We start from the raw sequence: 17987 nt of genomic DNA on the forward strand, positions 1-17987 counted from the left end.
ACCAATTACATAAGAAAACTGTTAATCAAGATAAAGAGTCATATTGATATGAATACATTAATAGTAGGAGAACTTAACACACCTCTCCCAGAAATAGACAGATCACTGAAGCAGAAAATCAATAAAGAAACAAGAGCATTGAATGACACATTGGACCAAATTAACCTCATAGATATATACAGAAAATTCCATCCTGAAACAACAGAATACTCCTTCTTTTCAAGTGTACATGGAACCTTCTCCAGAATAGACCACATACTGGGTCAAAAATCAGGACTCAACCGATACCAAAAGACTGAGAACATTCCTTGCATATTCTCACATCACAATGCTTTGAAATTGGAGCTCAGTCACAAGGAAAAGTTCCGAAGGAACTCAAACACCTGGAAGCTAAAGACCACCTTGCTTAAGAATGCTTGGATCAACCAGGAGATCAAAGAAGAACTGAAACAATTCATGGAAACCAACAAAAATTAATTTCCCTTGGTCCAAAACCTATGGGATACAGCAAAGGCGGTCCTAAGGGGGAAATACATAGCCATCTCTGTTTGGCCTCTCTCAAAAAATTGAAAAATCCAGAACACACCAGCTGTCTCTAACCTTAAAGAACTGGAGAATCAACAACAAATCAAACCAAATCCACATGTAAGAAGGGAAATAATCAAGAATAGGGCTGAGATCAATGAGGTAGAAACCAGATATACAGTAGGATGCATCAATGAAACTGGAAGCTGGTTTTTTGAAAGAATCCAGAAGATCGATAAGCCATTGGCCAATGTAATCCAAAAGAAAAGAGAGAAAGCCAAAATTGGTAAAATTATGAATGAAAAGGGAGAGATCAGAACTAACACCAAGGAAGTAGAAACAATCATCAGAAGTTATTATTAACATTAATATGCCAATAAGCTAAGCAACCTAGATGAAATGGATGCATTCCTGGAAAACTATAAACAACCAACATTGAACCAAGAAGAAATTGACAACGTGAATAACCAAAATCTAGTAACGAGATTAAAGCAGTGATCAAAAACGTCCCAAAAAACAAGAGCCCAGGACCTGATTGATTCCCTGGGGAATTCTACCAAACTTCCAAAGAAGATATAACACCTATTCTCCTGAAGATGTTTCAAAAAATTGAAGCAGAAGAAAATTTTCCAGACACGTCTATGAAGGCAGCATGACCATGATTCCCAAACCAGGCAACGACCCTACCAAAAAAGGAGAATTTCAGACCAATATCCCTGATTAATATGGATGCTAAGATTCTCATCAAGATCCTAGCAAATAGGATCCAACAGCATATTAAAAAGATTATCCACCATGACCTGGTGGAATTCATTCCTGGGCTACAAATATGGTTCAACATTCACAAATCAATCAATGGGATAGAACAAATCCATAAGAGAAGAGAGAAGAGCCAAATGGTCCTCTCGATTGATGCAGAAAAAGCATTTGACAAAATACAGCATCCATTCCTGATTAAAACGCATCAAGATATAGGGATAAAGGGAACATTCCTGAACCTCATAAAATCTACCTATGAAAGACCCACAGCAAATATCATCCTCAATGCGAAAAAACTTGCAGCCTTCCCATTGAGATCAGGAACATGACAAGGATACTCACTCTCACCACTCTTGTTCAACATAGTATTAGAAGTCCTAGCAACAGCAATCAGACAACAACAACATCAACAAAAATAAAAGGTATCCAAATTGGTAGAGAAGAAGTCAAACTCTCTTTCTTTGTAGAAGGTATGTTTCTTTATTTGGAAAATCCAAAATATTCCACCTCCAAACTACTAGGACTCATACAGCAATTCAGCAATGTGGCAGGCTACAGAGTCAATGGTACAGAAATCATGGGCTTTCTTATACACTAAAAATTAAAATACATAAAAGGAAATTAGAGAATTGATTCCATTTATTATAGCACCAAGAACCATAAGATACCTGAAAATAAACCTAACCAAAGAAGGAAAGGATCTTTACTCAAGGAACTGCAGAACACTCGTGTAAGAAATTGAAGAAGACACAAAAAGATGGGAGACCATTCCATGCTCTTGGATTGGAAAAAATAAACATTGTTAAAATGTCTATACTGCCTAGAGCAATCTATACTTTTAATGCAAATCTGATCAAAATTCCACCAGTATTCTTCAAAGAGCTGGAGCAAATAATCCAAAAATTTGTATGGAATCTGAAGACCCCAAATCACTAAGGAAATTTGGAAAAACAAAAATAAAACTGGGGGAATCATGTTAAATGATTTTAAGCTTTACTGCAAAGCTGTGAACACCATGACAGCATGGTACTGGCATAAAAACAGACACATAGACCAGTGGAACAGAGTAGGGAGCCCAGAAATGGACCCAAAACTTTTTGGCAAATAATCTTCACAAAGCAGGAAAAAATACACAGTGGAAAAAAGACAGTCTCTTCAATAAATGGTGCTGGGAAAACTGGATAGCTATATGTAGAAGAATGAAACTTGACCATTTTCTTACACCATACACAAAGATAAACTCAAAATGGATAAAATACCTCCACATGAGACAGGAATCCATCAGAACCCTAAAGGAGAATATAGGCAGTAATCTCTTCGATATCAGCCACAGCAACTTCTTTCAAGATATATCTCCAAAGAAAAAGGAAACAAACGCGAAGATGAAGTTTTGGGACTTCATCAAGACCAAATGCTTCTGCACAGCAAAGGAAACAGTCAAGAAAACAAATAGGCAACCCACAGAATGGGAGAAGATATTTGCAAATGACAGTACAGACAAAAGGTTGATATCCAGGATCTATAAAGAACTCCTCAAACTCAACACACACAAAACAGACCATCATATTAAAAAAAGGGACAGAAGATATGAACAGACACTTCTCCAATCAAGATATACAAATGGCTATCAGACACATGAAAAAATCTTCATTATCACTAGTCTTCAGGGAGATTCAAATTAAAACCACATTGAGATAACAACTTACACCAGTTAGAATGGCCAAAATTAGCAAGACAGGAAACAATGGGTGTTGGACAAGATGTAGAGAAGAGGGAACCCTCTTACACTCTTGGTGGAAATGCAAGTTTGTGCAGCCTCTTTGGAGAACAGTGTGGAGATTCCAAAATAAATTAAAAATAGAACTTACCGTGCTCTCTTCGGCAGCACATATACTAAAATTGGAACGATACAGAGAAGATTAGCATGGCCCCTGCGCAAGGATGACACGCAAATTCGTGGTTTTTTAACCTATTTACCACCACAGCGAGCTGCACAGTACATCAAATTCCATAATACCTTTATAACCTGAGCTTTTTGATACATACACCTATGTTTTTCTTTTGCATTTTTATTTTTTGAATTCCTTTTTTCAAAATTTTAGTTTAGTTTAGTCTAGTATATTCCTTTTTATTTTTATCCCCTAATATTCATATAGAGTTAACTTCAAAGTAATCCCCTTTCCCCAATCAATACTACCCCTATAGGTAAACCAATTTTTAATCCCCTTTATCTTAGGAAAGTTGAGTCCTTTAACAAAGATATCAAGATACATCCAGGAAGAATCAAAACAACCTTCCTCGCACACACTGAGAATTTATAAGAACTCTCCCATCTTCTTCCACCAGTGTTTCTGTGTTTATTGATTTGTCCTGATAGCATATAAAATTTACACTTGTGGTTCTTTTCGACGAGGTTCTTTCTTTATTTGCATATACATATTTTTTTTCTTTACTTCCTTCTCTTGCCATATAATTGTATAGTCTTTCTATCTCTTTTTGTTTGTCTACTTCATAAATCTTATCTTGGGGCCCATCTGGGCTGAACCTTCTCTTTCATCTTCCCTTTCTTTCCTGTCTCTCTCTCTCTCTTTTATCTTTTTTTCTTCTTCTTTTTATTCTTTTCCTTTTATTCTTTTTGTTTTTCTTTTCTTTTGTCTCTCGTTTGGGTGGAGAATCCTTATTGCTCAGAAGTGTTCCAGGGTGCACCTTGACTGCACCAGAGTTGATACATCCAGCTACATCTGTTCAGTCTTCTCCCACCAAAATGATTAGGAGGAGGAATGCCCAACAGAAGAAATATACAGAGGATGGACCTTCTGCAACAGAGATAACGGCTATCAACATAGACAATATGTCGGAAAGAGAATTCAGGCTAACAATTATCCAGGCATTAGCTAAGTTGGAGAAAGCTATGGATGACCAAACAGAATTGATTAGGGCCGAACTGAAGCGACCAGACAGGATGTTCACAAAGTTAGGGCAGAGCTCAAAGCTACCAGGTAGGGGGTTCACAATGCTCTCAATGAGTTCCAATCTAATCTAAACTCTCTCAAAGCTAGGGTAACTGAGACAGAAGATAGAATTAGTAATCTGGAAGACAAACAGAGAGAAAGGATCAGGAGGAAGCCTGGAACAAACAGCTTAGATCCCAGGAAAGCAGAATCAGGGAAATAAATGATGCCATGAAGCATTCCAACGTCAGAATTATTGGAATTCCTGAAGGGGAGGAGAAAGAAAGAAGTCAAGAAGATATCATGGAACAAGTCCTTCATGAAAATTTTCCAAATCTCGCGAATGAAACCAGCGTTCATGTACTAGAGGCTGAACGGTCTCCACCCAAGATTATACACTCCAAAAAAACATCACGACACCTGATAGTCAAATTGAGAAATTATAATTGTAGGTATAATCTCTTGAAAGCTGTCAGGGCAAAGAGGCTCCTTACTTAGAGAGGGAAGCCCATCAGAATAACGTCAGACCTGTTCACAGAGACCTGACAAGCCAGAAGAGGCTGGCAAGATATATTCAGGGCACTAAATGAGAAGAACATGCAGCCAAGAATACTTTATCCAGCAAGACTGACATTCAAAATGGATGGAGAGATAAAGAGTTTCCAAGACCGGCAAGGCTTAAAAGACTATGCAACCACCAAGCCGATACTGCAGGAAATATTAAGGGGAGTTTTATAAAAGAGGAAAAATCCCAAGAATAGCATTGAACAGAAATATAGAGATGGTCTACAGAAAGAAAGACTTCAAAGGTAACTCGATGTCAATAAAAACGTATCTATCAATAATCACTCTCAATGTGAATGTCCTAAATGCATTCATAAAACAGCACAGGGTTGCAGATTGGATAAAACGACAGGACCCATCCATATGCTGTCTACAAGAGACCCATTTTGAACCTAAAGATACACGCAGACTGAAAGTGAAGGGGTGAAGAAACATCTTTCATGACAATGGGACTCAAAAGAAGGCTGGGGTAGCGATTCTCATATCAGATAAATTAGACTTCAAACTAAAGACTGTAGTCAGAGATACAGAAGGACACTACATAATCCTTAAAGGGACTATCCACCAAGATGATCTAACAATTGTAAATATCTATGCTCCCAATATGGGAGCAGCCCATTACTTAAGAAAACTGTTAATCAAGATAAAGAGTCATATTGATATGAATACACTAATCGTAGGAGATCTTAACACGCCTCTTTCAGAATTAGATCATCGAAGCAGAAAATCAATAAAGAAACAAGAGCATTGAATGACACATTGGACCAGATGGATCTCATAGATATATACAGAACATTCCACCCTAAAACAAGAGAATACTCATTCTTCTAAAGTGAACACGGAACCTTCTCCAGAATAGACCACATACTGGCTCATAAATCAGGATTCAACCGATACCAAAAGACTGAGAACATTCCCTGCATATTCTCAGATCACAATGCTTTGAACTGGAACTCAATCACAAGGAAAAGTTCCAAAGGAACTCAAACACCTGGAAGCTAAAGACCACCTTGCTTAAGAATGCTTGGATCAACCAGGAGATCAAAGAAGAACTGAAACAATTCATGGAAACCAATGATAATGAAGACACTTGGGTCCAAAACCTATGGGATACAACAAAGGCGGTCCTAAGGGGAAAATATATAGCCATCCAAGCCTCACTCAAAAAATGGAAATATCCAGAACACACCAGCTTTCTCTACACCTTAAAGAACTGGAGGATCAAAAACAAATCAAACCAACTCCAAACATAAGAAGGGAAATCATCAAGATTAGAGCTGAGATCAATGAGGGAGAAAACAGAGATACAGTAGAACGTATCAATGAAACTAAAAGCTGTTTTTTTGAATAAACAATAAGATCAATAAGCCACTGTCTACTCTAATCCGAAAGAAAAGACAGAAAGCCAAATTCATAAAATTATGAATGAAATTGGAGAGATCACAACTAACACCAGGGAAGTAGAAACAATCATCAGAAGTTATTACGAACAGTTAATGCCAATAAGCTTAGCAACCTGATGAAATGGATGCATTCCTGGAAAAATATAAACTACCAAAATTGTGGAAGAAATCGACAGCCTGAATAGACCGATATCTAATAACGAGATTGAATCAGTGATCAAAAACCTCCCAAAAAACAAGAGCCCAGGACCTGACGGATTCCCTGGGGAATTCTACCAAACCTTCAAAGAAGAAATAACACCTATTCTCCTGAAGCTGTTTCCAAAAATTGAAGCAGAAGGAAAACTTCCAGACTCTTTCTATAAAGCCAGCATTACTCTCATCCCCAAACCAGGCAAGGACCCTACCAAAAAGGAGAATTTCAGACCAATATCACTGATGAATATGGATGCTAAGATTCTCAACAAGATCCTAGCCAACAGGATCCAACAGCACATTAAAAAGAGTATCCACCATGATCAGGTGGGATTCATCCCTGGGCTACAAGGATGGTTCAACATTCGCAAATCAATCAATGTGATACAACAAATTAATATGAGAAGAGAGAAGAACCACATGGTCCTTTCAACTGATGGAGAAAAAGCATTTGATAAAATCCAGCACCCGTTCCTGATTAAAATGCTTCAAAGTATAGGGATAGAGGGAACATTCCTGAACCTCATCAACTCTATCTATGAAAGACCCACAGCAAATATCATCCTCAATGGGAAATAGCTTGCATCATTCCCATTGAGATCAGGAACAAGACAAGGATGCCCACTTTCACCACTCTTGTTCAACATACTATTAGAAGTCCTAGCAACAGCAATCAGACAACAGAGAGAAATAAAAGGGATCCAAATTGGTAATGAAGATGTCAAACTCTCTCTCTTCGCAGATGACATGATTCTTTATATGGAAAACCCAAAAGACTCCACCCCCAAACTACTAGAACTAATACAGCAATTCAGCAGTGTAGCAGGATACAAAGTCAATGTGCAGAAATCAGTGGCTTTCTTATACACTAACAATGAAAATACAGAAAGGGAAATTAGAGAATCGATTCCATTTACTATAGCACCAAGAACCATAAGATACCTGGGAATAAACCTAACTAAAGAGGTAAAGGATCTATACTTGAGGAACTATAGAACACTCATGAAAGAAATTGAAGAAGACACAAAAAGATGGAAGACCATTCCATTCTCTTGGATCAGAAGAATAAACATTGTTAAAATGTCTATACTGCCTATAGGAATCTATACTTTTAATGCCATTCCGATCAAAATTCCACCAGCATTCTTCAAAGAGCTGGAGCAAATAATCCTAAAATTTGTATGGAATCAGAAGAGACCCCGAATCGCTAAGGAAATGTTGAAAAACAAAAATAAAGCTGGCGGCATCACCTTACCTGATTTCAAGCTTTATTACAAAGCTGTGATCACCAAGACAGCATGGTACTGGCATAAAAACAGACACATAGACCAGTGGAACAAAGTAGAGAGCCCTGATATGGACCCTCAACTCTATGGTCAATTAATCTTTGACAAAACAGGAAAAAATATACAGTGGAATAAAGACAGTCTCTTCAATAAATGGTGCTGGGAAAACTGGACAGCTATATGTAGAAGAATGAAACTCGACCATTCTCTTACACCGTACACAAAGATCAACTCAAAATGGATTAAAGACCTCAACGTGAGACAGGAATCCATCAGAATCTTAGAGGAGAACATAGGCAGTAATCTCTTCGATATCAGCCACAGCAACTTCTTTCAAGATACGTCTCCAAAGGCAAAGGAAACAAAAGCGAAAATAAACTTCTGGGACTTCATCAAAATCAAAAGCTTCTGCACAGCAAAGGAAACAGTCAAAAAAACAAAGAGGCAACCCACGGAATGGGAGAAGATATTTGCAAATGACAGTACAGACAAAAGGTTGACATCCAGGATCTATAATGAACTCCTCAAACTCAACCCACACGAAACAGACAAACACATCAAAAAATGGGCAGAAGATATGAACAGACACTTCTCCAATCAAGAAATACAAATGGCTATCAGACACATGAAAAAATGCTCATCATCATTAGCCCTCAGGGAGATTCAAATTAAAACCACATTGAGATATCACCTTATACCAGTTAGAATGGCCAAAATTAACAAAACAGGAAACAACATGTGTTGGAGAGGATGTGGAGAAAGGGGAACCCTCTTCCACTGTTGGTGGGAATGCAAGTTGGTGCAGCCTCTTTGGAGAACAGTGTGGAGATTCCTCAAGAAATTAAAAATAGAGCTTCCCTACGAACCTGCAATTGCACTCCTGGGTATTTACCCCAAAGATACAGATGTCGTGAAAAGAAGGGCCATCTGTACCCCAATGTTTATAGCAGCAATGGCCACAGTCGCCAAACTATGGAAAGAACCAAGATGCCCTTCAACGGATGAATGGATAAGGAAGATGTGGTCCATATACACTATGGAGTATTATGCCTCCATCAGAAAGTACGAATATCCAACTTTTGTAGCAACATGGACGGGACTGGAAGAGATTATGCTGAGTGAAATAAGTCAAGCAGAGAGAGTCAATTATCATATGGTTTCACTTATTTGTGGAGCATAACCAATAGCATGGAGGACAAGGGTCGTTAGAGAGGAGTAGGGAATTTGGGTAAATTGGAAGGGGAGGTGAACCATGAGAGACTATGGACTCTGAAAAACAGTCTGAGGGGTTTGAAGTGGCAGGGGGGTGGGAGGTTGGGGTACCAGGTGGTGGGTATTATAGAGGGCACAGCTTCCATGGAGCACTGGGTGTGGTGAAAATAATGAATACTGTTTTTCTGAAAATAAATAAATTGGAAAAAAAACAATAAATAAATACTCTGAAAAACAATCTGAGGGGTTTGAAGTGGCGGGGGATTGGGAGGTTGGGGTATCAGGTTGTGGGTATTATAGAGTGCACGGCTTGCATGGAGCACTGGGTGTGGTGAAAAAATAATGAATAATGTTTTTCTGAAAATAAATAAATTGGAAAAAAAATAAATATAAATAGAAATAGAACTTACCTATGACCCTGCTATTTCACCACTAGGTATTTACCCGAAAGATATAGAAGGAGTGAAAAGAAGGGCCATCTGTACTCCAATATTTATAGCTGCAATTGCCATGGTCGCCAAACTGTGGAAAGAACCAAGATACTCTTCATCGGACGAATGGATAAAGAAGATGTGGTCCATATACACTCTGGAGTATTATGCCTCCAACTTTTGTAGCAACATGGAGGGGACTGGTAGAGATTATGCTGAGTGAAATAAGTCAAGCAGAGAGAGTCTATTATCATATGTTTTCACTTATTTGTGGAGCATAGCAAATTGCATGGAGGACAGGGGGCGATGGAGAAAAAAAAGGAGTTGAGGGAAATTGGAAGGGGAGGTGAACCATGAAAGGCTATGTACTCTGAAAAAACAATCTGAGGGTTTTGAAGAGGTGGGGGGTGGTACATTGGGGGAACCAGGTAGTGGGTATTAGAGAGTGCATGGATTGCATGGAGCACTGGGTGTGGTGAAAAACAATGAATGCTGTTATGCTGAAAAAAATAAATAAATTTTAAAGGAAATATGCAAAATACTGTATTTTTGGTAGATACCTTGATTTTTTATTTAAATATGGACAAAAATGCAAGCAGAACAATTTATTTTTCTTTTATGCACTGTATCCTTTTATTTATTTTAGTTGTTTTATTGCTAGAACAGGCAGTGTTTTGTTGAATAGGAATGATGGAAATTGGCATCCTTTACTTGTTCCCTCTTGGGGGTTGAGTCTTAATTTGTTAAAGCACATTATCAGGGCTTATGACCCTGGGCTGCTAGAAACTTATTAGCTGATGCACAATCTGGTAGGACCTGATGAAGCTCCAAACATGCATTGAGACAGACGAATGGCAAAAATGTGAGTATAATACAGATAATTCAATATAGTCCTTTCATAAAACAGAAAAATGCAAATAACTTCTGATCTTACAAAATTCATCTCTAGAGTATTTCCTAGCTGTTCTGATTGATCTATTATTCAAAACTATGAAACAAGAAGATGAATCTTTATTATACTTTAAAGTTTATCTGGAAGCTCTTTTCTTATGTCAACCTGTATTAGACACAATAAATAAGATCACCTAACCTGCTTTAGCTGCTCTTTTGTAAATGTATTATATCCTTAGCAGAAAATAATATGGGATATAATCTGTCTGATAGGAAACATAACCTTAGTTGTGTACTTGGAAAGAACTTTCAAAGAAGATCACCAACAAATCCATCATGCTCTTCCCAGTAGAGCAATAATAGTTTCATCGCCAAGTACTAAATCAAGACGGCCACCCGCATCACAGTTTCCTATGGATTCATAATCAGAATGCTTTCCCAGAGATGAATCACATACACTCAAGTGTCCCCTTATCTATTCCCTTAGGCTGCTCTCAGAATTAACAGGACTCCAAAGGATTCTCTGGTTATTTGCTTCTACAACCAATTAGAAACTATAATTAAAATTAATGGAATGGGATGTACTCTAGGTTGGCTCATTTAATTTAAATTAAAAAAAATGGAAATACTCCTAAAGTCTGATAGGTATCAGAGGTTTTGTCTCTACTTGACCCACACTTATAAGACAAAAGTCTCCTTGCAGTTAAAAATAACAACAAAACAAAACAAACACACACAAAAGAACAAAAAAATATGTCAACCAGTACCAATAAATCTGGGGTATTTCACAGAAAAAAATCATTTTTGCTCTGTACCAGAGGTCCAGTCAACCTATTATTTTGTATTTTAATTTAATTTTATTTCTTTTCAGTATTCCAAAATTCATTGTTTATGCACCACACACGGTGCTCCATGTAATACATGCCTTCCATCGAATTATTAGGTAGAGATCAGTTGTATAAATTTAAGGGGCCAATATATTTTGCCTCCAGTGGAGACTTCACCTTAAAATTTCCTTAGGAACAAGAACATGATCTCTTATACTCCTTGTGATCTGCTCTTTTTTACCCCTTTTTCTTTTCTTTCTTTCTTTCCTTCTCCTTTCCTTTCTTTATTTATTTCTTTTCTTTTTTTTTTTCTTTTTGGTGCCTAAAAGAGTTTTATTCTGTTTTATTTTAGTAACCATATAGTACATCATTAGTTTTTGATATAGTTATCTTGATATAGAAGGGGGATAGTATTAACAAGAGTCCCCTAATATAACTAGGTACCCAAAAACCTATGCTCCACTTCTAACATCATCACTGAGAGAATGATAAACAAAACAAGAACAATGCAGAGCCTAAAAATTTCAAAAAGACACAACTAAACCTCTTCATCAATTGCCTCAATAACAATTAAAGCCTGAAGCCACAGAAGACCTCACACCAAATACAAAAATCCTAATTTTCCTGGGACTCATCATTCCCTTAAACATATCCAGCAAAATCCTGATTTGACTGGTTCAAAAACCTAATGCCAGGAATGTTGATTTTTTTTTTCCTGGAACTGAGAGTTATTAGCAAGACAATTATTCCCCTTTACCCAGTTGTTCCAAATCCAAACATTCTTTTGTCACTACTTCTACGAGGCACAACATAGATTACTGCTGTAAATCTATGTTCAGCTTTCTTAAGCATCTCTGTAGATCCCAAGAGCCAATATGTACATGTATTCACTTGAATAAATCAACATTATACATTGACAATCATGCCTCAAATGTTCAGTGAAGTCCCTTCTTATTTCTCCCAAGTACTCCACCATGATTTACACACTCTCCAGTATCCAGTAAAATCAAAATTTTTACAACATGTAGGCAACATCTTGCTGTAATCAGTTACTAAAAAAGCACTCATAAAAATATTCCATTTATTTGCTGCAATAGTTAGTTGAAAAAGAACATAAATTTCCTAAGGAACAATTCTAATTATGTCTAGATACTGTTATCACTTCAGTTAAAATCTAAGTACTCAAGGAATCCACTTATCTCCAGAGATAATTAAGAGGTTCCAATAATTCACTAGGCCTCAACTAAATGATAGATTTATGGTCTCTTATGTCTGGCTGGATGTTGCAGTTAGTTGACTATTCAACTATTTCCTACATTTTATCTATGGTCTTCCCCTTTGTATTTATTATTAATATTTCTTTTGTGAGTACCTTCCTTGGGAAAATAAACATAAGCAGATATTATAAGACTAAAACAAGCAAGGCAAGAGCTACATGCCCCAGGGCTAGCTATCTATTCTACCTATCAATTTATTTGAACAAGAAAGAAATAATCAAACACTGAATGTGCTTATGAAAGAAAAAGTAATTAAATATAGGCTTTTTGCTTATTATAGTACACAATTTAATTTGGTTGTGTGTGCCTAACCCAATTGTTTTAAGGATGTAGCTTTAGTGACAAAGTTAGTAGAAGCTTTCATGAATTTCTCCAGAAAAGAGTTTTATTTAGAAACTTGATATACTTTCCTAAGTTGTCTTAAATATGAACTGACTCAACACTTCTTTAATAGCAGTATAAACTTCTATGACTGTATTCTGTTTTAAAAAAACATATTAAATATTACAATATTCTTAACTCTGCTATATTATTAACATTATCTATGAATGTGAGCCCCAGGAGGGTGACATAATAGTATTTCATTTCATAACAACATGAACTGATTTATAAGAAATCCGCTTTGACTGATACTAACACGTTTTTTGAAGTATCATGAAGTAAGGGGTGGAGGACAAAAAACAAAACAAAACAAACAAAAAAACCTTCCAAACTGACTATACTGTACTAACCAATATTACCTACTTGAGAGGGGAACAATACCATAACATTGGACTAAGTCCAACAAAAACAACTCCTGCCAGTTATCAGGAGGACAGATTGTTTTCACCAAAACTGACCTATTGGTACCAACTTTTGCTATCCAAATGTCCTTGTAACATGTCAATAGTCTTCTCAGGAATGAGGGAAGTCAGAATGGGCATACAATGGTTTTAAATAGCCAAGGGTGTGGAAATGCACTATGGCCATTTGGTTCTTCCAAGCTCTTCTGGAAACCCCATCTTTTATTTTTGTATTCTTTCACTCACCATAGAAAACTTATAAATAAACACTAATGGGAAGCCCTCTATGAAATTGTGAAAGCAGTTTACAATTAATGTCCATTTTTTCAGGTCCATAATCTTTAGAAAAACAGAACAAAACAAACAAACAAACAAAAACAAAAAACATAAAAAATTTAATTCCCAGAGGTCTTACACCATCTTCCATAGAAAACTTTGCAACTTGTAGTTGGATTTAATTCAAGAACTATTTACTATGTGTTATCAGATGCTCTTATTATTATATTTATGTTCTTCACATACACTGAAGATATCCTCTACAGCCAGTTGGTGCATGCACAGTGGCAAAGATCTTGTTAAAAAATGTGTTTTCCAGGGCTTCTGGTTGTCAGAATGAATTTCAGGGTCTTGATATCAAACCCCACATTGGGCTTATTGCTCATCAGGAAGTCTGCCTACGATTCTCCCTCTTTGTCTGCTCCTCCAACGATCTGCGTTCTCTATCTCTTGATCAAATAAATAAGACCTTATGAAATTAAATGTATTTCCCTCTTGGGATATACTCACCAAGATCTCCTTTGATCAGGGCACACACCTCACTGAATAAATCATACCAGACATAATGATAGTTTTGTAAACATCTTGGAATTTTTCGTTTTTATCACCCTCAATCATCAGGCAGCACATGAGAACAAATGGTACCCTCGGACTCAAAATATCTAAGACTGCAGAAATTACTGGACTCCCTTTGCCTAAGGCATTACCTTTGGATTTGCTGACTCTTCACAAAACCTCTTTTGGAAAACATAAACTCAGCCACATGTGATAGTCACCTCTGTATATTTGTATAAAATTATCTGTTGACCGTTCTTTAATTCATGCTAATAAAACTAGCTACCATATGTCTTTAATGTCTTATGCTAAAACCCATTATCCACAAGTTAAATATGCTATTTCCCATGCCAGTTCAAAAGATTATGTTAATCGCAATGGCCATGGACGCCAAACTGTGGAAAGAACCAAGATGCCCTTCAACGGATGAATGGATAAGGAAGATGTGGTCGATATACACTATGGAGTATTATGCCTCCATCAGAAAGGATGAATACCCAACTTTTATAGCAACATGGACAGGACTGGAAGAGATTATGCTGAGTGAAATAAATCAAGCAGAGAGAGTCAATTACCATATGGTTTCACTTATTTGTGGAGCATAACAAATAGCATGGACGACATGGGGAGATGGAGAGGAGAAGGGAATTGAGGGAAATTGGAAGGGGAGGTGAACCATGAGACTATGGACTCTGAAAAACAATCTTGAAGGTTTTGAAGGGATGGGGGGGTGAGAGGTTGGGGGAATCAGGTGGTAAATTTACAAATTTGGCATAAAATAGGGCAAGAAATTAAAAATCAATTGATAATTAGAGGACCATGTGCTTGTCCTGAAGGACCTAACACCTCCCACTCCATATCCTTCCATCTGGGTCTCAGGTAAACATTCAAAATGGAGTGGGCCCAGGTGGACAATAAATCAGTATTTGAACTAAATTAAGTTTGTTGGTTTAATTAGGATGAACCTGTCTTTTGTGTTAACAGTAGCAAATGTGAAACTTCAGAGTTTTTACTTAGTCAAATAAGCTCGTATTATTTGTTATAATCTGTGTTAGAATCTGTTGAAATCTGTTAGGGAACCAAGGACAAAGATCAGACATGACACCAAAAAATTGCTGTAAGGCTTTCTTTGAGAGCTTAGACCCCTTCTTCCTTAAAAGGGCCTGCGATGCCATAACAAAATGATCCTGTTCCAAAGAATGAGACTGCTCCATATTATTTTACTCCTGCCATCGCCTGTCAACCTGGGCTCCTCTTACCAGAATCTTGATAACCACTCACCTGTACTTGCGTGCTCCCTTGAAATGTGCTCACGGTCCCTGTTCAGGTGCCACTTGTCATGTCCGGCATGACAAATCGACCAGGAAACGTGAGGGTAAGAAGATGGTGAAAAGAAATTAAGAGACAAAGAGATGGGGGCAGGAGGAGAACTGAGGATGATGTCCAACAGTACCGATTTTATTCCACATCTTACAAGCATTTATAAGGCAGATCACAATAGGAGGAGTAATACATCAGTATCGAGTCAGATGACCGCAAGTTTCTATAACAAGTTTACATTAATTACAAGCAAACCTCGTGATGCCAGGTAGTCATGGTTAATGCCATTAGCAAGACAATCAACCAGAGAGTGGATTATGGGGAATACAGGAACAACAAGGACCAACTAAGAATTCAGGACCCTGACCACATTTGTTCCCTTCTGTAGGGAGAGCATATGGGAAGTCATGAAGGTGAGCTCACGACACATAGTACAGACCCTTCCTCAGTGTTACTCAACTTTCCTGTCCTTAACCCCTTATCAAGGCGTCTAGACTTTTTTTCAATTTATTTATTTTCAGAAAAACATTATTCATTATTTTTTCACCACACAGATGTCGTGAAAAGAAGGGCCATCTGTACCCCAATGTTTATAGCAACAATGGCCACAGTCACCAAACTATGGAAAGAACCAAGATGCCCTTCAACGGATGAATGGATAAGGAAGATGTGGTCCATATACACTATGGAGTATTATGCCTCCATCAGAAAGGACGAATATCCAACTTTTGTAGCAACATGGACGGGACTGGAAGAGATTATGCTGAGTGAAATAAGTCAAGCAGAGAGAGTCAATTATCATATGGTTTCACTTATTTGTGGATCATAACAAATAGCATGGAGGACAAGGGGCGTTAGAGAGGAGTAGGGAATTTGGGTAAATTGGAAGGGGAGGTGAACCATGAAAGACTATGGACTCTGAAAAACAATCTGAGGGGTTTGAAGTGGCGGGGGGGTGGGAGGTTGGGGTACCAGGTGGTGGGTATTATAGAGGGCACGGCTTGCATGGAGCACTGGGTGTGGTGAAAAAATAATGAATAATGTTTTTCTGAAAATAAATCGAAAAAATAAATAAATAAATAAATAAATAAATAAATCTTAAAAACAAAAAAAGAAGTTGCTGTGGCCAATGTCAAAGAAGTTACTGTTTGTGCTCTTCCCTAGAATTTTTATATATTTCTGTCTCATATCTCTATCATCCATTTTGAGTCTATTTTTGTTTATGGTGTAAGAGAACGGTCCAATTTTATTCTTCTGCATTGGCTGTCCGATATTGCCAGTACCATTTATTGAAGACACTGTGTTTGGCCATTGGATATTCTTTCTTTTTTGGTTGAAGTTTAGTTGACCATAGAGTTGAGAATCTACTTCTGGGTTCTCTGTTCTATTCCATTGATCTATATGTCTGTCTTTGGGCCACTACCATACTGGTCACATCTGTGTATTATAGCACAAAGTCTGGCATTGTGATGCCCCAAGGTATGGTTTTCTTTTTCAAATTCCCATTAGCTATTTGGGGGTCTTTTCTAGTTCCATACAAATTTTAGGTTTGTTACAGCTCTGTGAAAAAAAAAAAAGTTGATGGTAATTTGATAAAGATTGAACTGAATTCATAGATTGCTTGGGGTAGTATAGATATTATAACAATATTTATTCTTCTAATCCATGAGCATGGAATGTTTTTCCAATTCTTTGTGTCTTTCTCAATTTCTTCCATATGTGTTCTGTAGTTTTCAGAGTAAAAATCCTTTACTTCTTTGGTAAGATTCATTCCTAGGTATCTTATGGTTTTGGGTGCAATTCTAAATGGGATTGCTTAATTTCTCCTCCATGTGTCTCATTGTTAGTGTATAGAAATGCAACAGATTTCTGTGCATTGATTTTAAGTCCTGACACTTTGATGAATTCCTCTATGTGTTCTAGCAATTGTGGGATTGAGTGTTTTGGGTTTCCCACATAGAGTGTCATGGCATCTGTGTAGAGTGAGAGTTTGACTTATTCTTTGCCAATTTGGATGTCTCATTTTTTTCTTGATTCCTGAGGTTAGAACTTCTATTAATATGCTCAATAACAGTGGTGTGAGTGAGCATCCCTGCCATATTACTGACATTAGAGTAACAGATTTCAGCTTTTCCCAATTGTGAATGATAGTTAATGTGGGGTTATGTAGATGGCTTTAATATTATTTAGGTAGATTCCCTCTATTCCTATACTGTGAAGACTTTTAATCAAGAAATAATGCTGTATTTTTCAATTATTTTGCATCAATTAAGAAGATCATGTTTCTTGTCCTTTCTTTCATTAATGTGATGTACCACACTGATTGATTTGTAAATCTTGAACTACCCTTGAAGGCCAGGAATAAATCCCATTTTATTGAGATGAATAATATTTCTAGTGCACTGTGGGATCCTATTGGTTAGTTTTGATAGGCCTAGTATCTTGGTGAGAATTTTGGCACCCATATTCATCATGGATATTGATCTGTAGTTCTTCTTTTTGATTGCATCATTGTCTGGTTTTGGGATCAAGGTAACGCTGGCCTGGTAGAAAGAGATTAGAAGTTTTCCATCCATTTCTACTTTTTGAAGCAGCTTCAGAAGAGTAGGTATTTTTTCTTCTTTAAATGTTTGTAGAATTCCCCTAGGAAGCCATCTGGTCCTGGATTCTTGAGTGTTGTGAGATTTATTGATTACTGCTTCAATTTCCTTGCTGATTATGTGTCTGTTCAGG

The 17987-nt window shown here is 37.2% G+C and overlaps 1 non-coding gene across 1 annotated transcript; it reads left to right on the forward strand.

The window, feature by feature from the left end:
• Positions 1 to 3153: 3153 nt before the first annotated feature.
• On the forward strand, positions 3154 to 3260 carry LOC122897578. Its single transcript, XR_006382559.1, has one exon. It is a non-coding gene; the product is annotated as a U6 spliceosomal RNA (small nuclear RNA).
• Positions 3261 to 17987: the final 14727 nt, after the last annotated feature.

The sequence above is a fragment of the Neovison vison genome, chromosome 1, assembly GCF_020171115.1.
Source record: "Neovison vison isolate M4711 chromosome 1, ASM_NN_V1, whole genome shotgun sequence".
Lineage (NCBI taxonomy): Eukaryota > Metazoa > Chordata > Mammalia > Carnivora > Mustelidae > Neogale > Neogale vison.